Below are 7,129 nucleotides of genomic sequence, written 5' to 3'. Positions count from 1 at the left end.
GGCTATTAGGAGGTCTTTGCATTTCAATATAAAGTTTAGAATATGTTTGTCAATTTCAGTTTTTAAAAAACCTACTGATATTTTCATTGGGATTACATTAAGTCTATGGATCAATTGGGGGAAAATCGGTATCTTTGATTTTAGTGCTTTTCCAATTTCGTTTTGTTGTGATAAAATGCGTGTAAAGTTTACCATCTTAATCTTTTTTAAACTACACATCAGTGGTATTAAGTACATTCACAATATTGTACAAACATCACCACCATCCACCTTCGTAATTCTTTTTATTTTATAAAACTGAAACTCTGTACCCATTAAACAAAAACGCCCCATTTTCCTCTCCCTGCATTCCCTGGATCATCATTCTGTTTTCTGTTCAGTGAGTTTGACTACTTTAAGTACTTCATATAAATAGAATCATACAATATTTGTCTTTTTGTGACTTGCTTATTTCACCAAAAATAACATCCTTGAGATTTATCCATATCGTTATGTATGTTAGAATTCCATTTTTAAAGGCTGAATAATATTCCATTGTGTGTGTGTGTGTATATATATATACACCATATTTTGCGTATCTATTCATCTATCAAGGACAATGGACAATGGGTGAGTTGCTTCCTCATTTTGGCTGTCGTGAAGAATGAACATGGGTGTACAAAGATCTCTTTGAGACCCTGCTTTCAATTATTTTGGGTACATACCCAGAAGTAGAGTTGCTGGATCATATGGTAATTATATTTTTAATGTTTTGAGGAATTGCCATACTGTTTTCCAGAGTGACTATATCATTTACATCCCCATTGACAATGGTAGTAGCCATCCTAATACCGACAGGTATGAGTGGTATCTCATTGTCATTTTGATTTGCATTTCCCTAATGATTAGTGTTGTTGAACACCTTTTCATGTGTTTGTTGGCCATTTATATCTCCTTTGGAGAAATGCCTATTCAAGTCTTTTGCCCATTTTTTAATTGAATGGCTTGTTTTGTTATTGTTGAGTTTTCTGAGTTATCTCTATATTCTGGATATTAACCCCTTATCAGATTAGATATATGACTTGCAAGTATTTCCAACTTGGGTTCTTCTTTTTTTCTTTTTAGAGATGGGATCTCGCTATGTTGCCCAGGCTGGTCTCGAACTCCTGGCCTCAAGCAATCCACCCGCCTCAGCCTCCCAAACTGCTGGGATTACAGGCATGAGCCACCACGCCCAGCCTAATTTGGGTTCTTTTTTTAAAGTAAGATTCTAGCTGTTAATAAACTGAGGAACCTCATTGTCCGTGATATTCATAATAAATGATGAAAAAAGAAAAATGGCTGCAATTTATTGAACCCTGGGCTTGTACAGGTACTCTAAATATATTATTTTACTTAATGACTCTAGTAACACTATGAGATATCACACCATTCTCAAAATTTATAGGTGAAGACTCCGATACTCTGAGAGGTTAAGTAACTTGCCTGTGGTTACCATATTAGCAAGTGGTGGAGCTGGGATTTGAACTTAGGCTTTCCTGACTCCAAAATCCATACCTTTTCATCAAAAATACTCTAGTTACTTTACATTATGTTCCTCTATCCCTGCCTCCTCCTGCCCTGACCTCAATTTCCACCTACTTGACTCCCTAATTAACATTTACTAAGCACCTATTGTGTGCACCTATTGTGCTGGGTTAGGCGATTTATGCATCTCATCTCTTCCCTCAGATAGCTAGATGTTCATATATGTCTACGTACCCTCACATGTACACACAGGTCTGCCTCCCCTGCAAAAGTCCCCATGATAGGGATAAGGTTCAGCCCACTGTCAACTCTGCCACGAAGGCAGGGCAAGCTGCAGGGAGCTCCTAAGCATGCCCATCCCACTCTCCTGGCCAGCCCTAGGCCTCTGAGACTTCAGGGACTTCTCACTCAGCTCACCTGTCTGGCTGATCATTGTAGAAGAGGTTGCGGATTTCCATCTTTGGATGAATGGTTTGATCCTTTTCTCTCACTCTCAATAAATAAGCAAACTTGCACAAAGCAATTGAGATGAATGGCAGAGGACCCATCTCTAACTGTGGGAAACCAGCACTGCTATTTTTAGGTAACCCACTTGCTCTGCGATCTCACCCCTCTGTGGATAGATTTCTTCTGCTCACACAGGATCGGCTCTGAGGAAGCAGGTTTTCCGGGACACTCTTTCACTCCCAGCCACTCTGGTGTATCTCACCATCCCATCCCTTGGCATCTCCATCCCCAAGACCTCAGGCTTGGGTCTGGCTTTCAAAGGTCTGAGATCAACAGCAGCAGTACCTTAATTCTGACCTCCATCTGTAGCAGTAGCGACACCTTCTGTGTAAAGTCTCTGCTCATTTAACGATCAGAGGGAACTTGGATACACAAGGGTAAAAGAGCATCTTGGTCAAACTGTCCTCTTTCGCCCATACTTAGTGTGGAATAGTTAGACACCCTAGTCCTTCAGTGGGGTATCTAGTGTCAGCATTAGAAATTAGGGAAACATTTAGGGGCAGGCTGGATGCAAGCCATGAAACGTCTTTCAGACATTCACTCCCTCATTCAGCAAACGTGCATGGGACACTTACCACTAGGTTCCTGGTACAATATGCAGTATAGGGGACAGAAAGGAGCAGAGGACAGAGTCCTTGGCCCCAAGAACACACAGGCTGGTGCATAGGCTACAAATAGCTACTGTAACAACAGGATGAGCACTGCAAGAGGGGACATGAGGAAAGCAAAAATAAATGTCACCGAAGAACAGGACTCAACAAGAGGGAGGTTCACCCCAGAGAGCCATGGGCACCACTGGTTCAACTCCGATTACAAGCAAAGGGTGGAAGGAGGGGGATGGACTCTCCAGGAGAGGACATGGCTGAAGGCCACTTCACACCCAGCTGATTCACCTGCCTGGTCTCCAGTGAAGACAGAATGTAAGGAAAAAGGCCAACTCCACCTGGGCACAATGGAGATGACCTGGTCAGGGTGTCAGTGGAATAGGCTGTACAACTCTCCTTTGAGGAGATGGATGCTCAAATACAAATACGATGGATGCTCATCAGTTTGACATGGTTCAAATTCAGTTCTGGCTAAAGACAGGGAACAAGGTGATGCCCTCTCAAGGTCACTACCAGACCTCAAAATCTCAGACCTCAGGGAAAATGATGGTGCCCCTCATGCCATATGGTTAGACTCCTGCATGTGACTTAGTAAAGAATATGCCTTGAGAACTTCAGGGTAGAACTAGGAAACAGGCAAAGTAACAAGAAAGAAGAGAAAGCGTATGGTCGAATGTGCATTATCCATGGAGTAGTGGTGAACGGTAGCGAGGCTGGAGTCAGGCAGACCTTGGTTCAAAACTCAGTTCCACCACTTCTTACCTGCTGTGTGACCATGGGCAAGTTACAAAACCTCTCTGAGCCCCAAGTTATTTATCTATAAAAAAGCCTCAATGGCCTTCCCCATAGTTGTGAGAATAAATGATGCAAATGTGTGTGAATCACCTAACCTCCTGTCCCATGCTTGTTGAGCGAATGGATCAATGAAGTGCTTAGGAAGAGCCTGGCAGAAAGTAAACACTCAATGAACACCCACCATCATTATTAGCATCATCCAAATGCCTACCCCACCTGCACCCGTCCCACCACTGCTCATGTTTTCCTATTATTTGTAGAAAACAATAAAATACAAGCACAAATACAGGTCTTGGCCCTGGGCTGTCTGCCAACCAGCACATTGCTTCTCTTCCATTGTCTTCCCGTTTGGATCCAGTTGTTCTTCCCCAATCCCAGCCAACGATTTTCTAAAATGAAAAGAGAGGATCCTGGTCTATTCCTCTATCTCTGCCTCTGTTCTTTTCCCCTCCTCCCCCTTTTATTTTGGCCCAGGAACATGTCCCCAGCATGTCAACAGCAGTGGGAAGTAACCTAATTAGTAGTTATTTGATAGACTGCCCACCCTCCTGTCCCACTGGCAATCCAGCAGCCTTGTTCTGCAGACAGGAAAATATTTCCTTGCTAATTAATCTGAGCACAGGGATTTGAGTTTGGACCAAGGCAGGGAAATCCATCTCCAGGAGTCTTGCTCAATTGCATCTGTTTCTCCTGCAATCATTTCCTTCCTTCTGACTCCCCCCTGCTCCTACCCACCCCTCTCCAATCTCATCTTCTACCTTTATTAAGGCTGGTTACCCTGATGACTTTCTGCATGCCCCCTACGGCTGCTCTTATGAAGAGGTTGCTCTCCCAGGACGCACTTAGAGTTGGCTCCTCCAGCACCAGGCGCTTCCTGAGGCTAGGCAAGTTCACGCTCCTAGGCTTGTAGCACGTGAGGCACCAATGGCCTGGTCTGTTCCGCTCCCAGGCCCCATCAGAATAGCAGACACCTCACCGCAGTGCCCCCTGCCCCGGCACGTCATACTCCCAAACAAATACAGACATCTCACTGTCGCTTTTAAATAAGGTTCAGCTGCTGTCCCTGGGCCCTGCCCTGGTCCTCTGTAGAATCATCTATTTGCATCCAGGGAAGCTCCTAAGAAAGGGGCAAGTGTACACACAATTCCGCGTGCTCCTCCTCCCTGGCAGCTTCTCCTGGGGTGCTGCTTATGTCTCCAGGACACACATCGGACACCGGCAGTTGGAATGGGGTCTTGGGTGCTGACAGGAGACTGAGAAGGAAAAGAGGCTTATCCACGATGAAGGAATGATGGTCTCATTTCTGTCGGATGAGCTTAGGATCAATGGAAAGAAAGCTGTCTTTGCCTGATATTAACTTTTTAGACAAATGTGAAGATTTTGCTGAGAGAGAGAGAGAGATTGGTTGTAATTGGTAGATATTCTATTGTTATTGTTTGTCCAGCATACCCTTTGTCTGAGAACTTCTCTCCAGTTTTGCTTTGGCGAGCGGTCCTACACCCATTACTTGCAACCTTGGAGGTACCGCTAATCACATGACTTATCCTGGGTCAATCTCTCCTTAGGTGGTGAGTGTAAAGTTGAATACTCAAAGGCTGAAAACAGCCAAGCATCCCCACATCTTCAGCTGCCTTGGCTCCTTTATAAGGCTTGAGGCTTGGCCCTTTCTGTGAGCTCTGCCATCCTTCCAATACATTCCGGTTTTGCTTAAGTCAGCTCAGTCAGTTTCTGTTGCTTGCAACCAGACAACAATGGAGCTGGTGATACAATGCCTTGGACGGTCTAACCCTTGCCTTACCAGCTTCTCCTTTCTATCTCCTAAGTCCAGGTCTGGGAAATTGTGTTTAGTCAGGGGTCGGACAATTTTTAAATGAAATTGCAGTATAAGGGGCTGAAAGTGAATGTTCTCCCCTTTGAAGTCCCTGGGTCTCTTCCTTCTCAGACTATTTCTCAGAAATGTTCTCCACCTCACTTGGGAAACACCTCCAACGCAGTAAGAGTTCTTTCTCTCTGACTATATCCTTCCCGTGCCCAGGCAATGCCCCTAGTCTGAGCCAATCATTACAGAGCAAAAGATCAGGCCCTGACCAGATGGTCAGTAATACTCAAATCCACCCAACTTCCTTGAATGTGGTGGTACATGTCTGTAGTCCCAGCTACTCTGCAGGCTAAGGCAGGAGGATCACTTGAGCCCAGGAATTTGAGACCAAACTAGGCAACATACTGAGACCCTACCTCTAGAAAAAAAAAAATTTAATTAGCTGGGCATGGTGGTGTGCACCTGTAGATCCAGCTACTTAGGAGGCTAAAGCCCAGGAACTGAAGGCTATGGTGAGCTACGATTATACCACTGCACTCAAACCTGGGCAAGAGAGTGAGACCCTGTCTCAAAAAAAAAAAAAAAAAAAAAAAAAAAAAAAAAAAAATTCACCCAACTTTTATAGAACAGCTGGGAAGTAAAAGAGACTGGGCCCTGTGGTAGATGTGGATCCTTCCAGATCTAGCTACCCTTCAGTAGCTAAATCTGCATAAGCCACAGGGAGGCCAACTACTTCATCTACCGGCCTTTTAAAGGAGGCACAAAGCTCCCCCAAAGATATTAATTGTAGGAGGCAGATAACGCAGTCTAAACCCAGCTTGAAAGTGGTAATATTTTCTCAAGTATCAAGGCATCTTACCCTTCTACCCAGATGGTGCTTTCTATGATTTGAACCTAACATTTGTCTTCTTTGTTGCCCCACGTGGGTCCTGCCCTTATAACAAATGCACTACATTGGCCTGAATGTTGATTTCCCTCATTATTCGAGGATGGGCCCTGAACTCCACTGAATTCTAAGGGTTCCACAGTCTTCCTCTGAGAGACTTGGCCAATTCTTGAGAAACTAAAGAAAGTTATTTATTAAAAAGGAGGAATAATGTCCTAATGACAAATTTATGATGTCCCCATTTCCTGGAGAGCCATAGCAGAATTCCACTGTTTAAAGAGCATATGAATAAATCCAGATTGGTCCCATTTGTTTCCAATGTTAGTGATAGTACAAAGATTATGACCCTGTTGGAGATGAAGTCCTTCCAGCCCCTGAGTTAGGGCCATGTTATATACCACGTGAGGCTGCCTTGACTTGGAAGCATTTCTTGAGAACACTATTGGGGATTACTGTTATCTATTCTGGGCCCAAGACTCCCCTGATGACACCACATTTCCTACAAAAGAAGAGCTCTCTCTCCACCTACCAGCCACCTACAGAATAAAGCTCCTCTAGACCCAAAGAACACACTCATGTTTCTCTTGGACAGGGCTAAGTTAATCTCAAAGGAGAAGTGACATTTTCCAAATGGTATTTGCTAATCTCTATTGACCAAGGCCTGTAATCCCAGCACTTTGGGAGGCCAAGGTGGGTGGATCACTTGGATCCCTGGAGGTTAGGAGTTTGAGACCAGCCTAGCTAACATGGTGAAACCTCATCTCTACTTAAATAAATAAATAAATAAATAAATAAATAAATAAAATAAATAATCCAGGTATGTGGTGGGCCATTATATTCCAGGGCTACTCGGAGCTGGGCAGGGAAGAATTGCTTGAACCGGGAGCGGAGGTTTGCAGTGAGTCGTGATTGGCGCCACTGCACTCAGTCAGGCAACAGAGGGAGGCTCCACCTCAAAAAAAAAAAAAAAAAAAAAAAAAAAAAAAAAATAACAACAACAACAAAAACTCT

Source organism: Rhinopithecus bieti, unplaced genomic scaffold (genome assembly GCF_001698545.2).
Source record: "Rhinopithecus bieti isolate Rb0 unplaced genomic scaffold, ASM169854v2 scaffold_11380, whole genome shotgun sequence".
Lineage (NCBI taxonomy): Eukaryota > Metazoa > Chordata > Mammalia > Primates > Cercopithecidae > Rhinopithecus > Rhinopithecus bieti.
Note: the sequence above shows the minus strand (reverse complement) of the source record.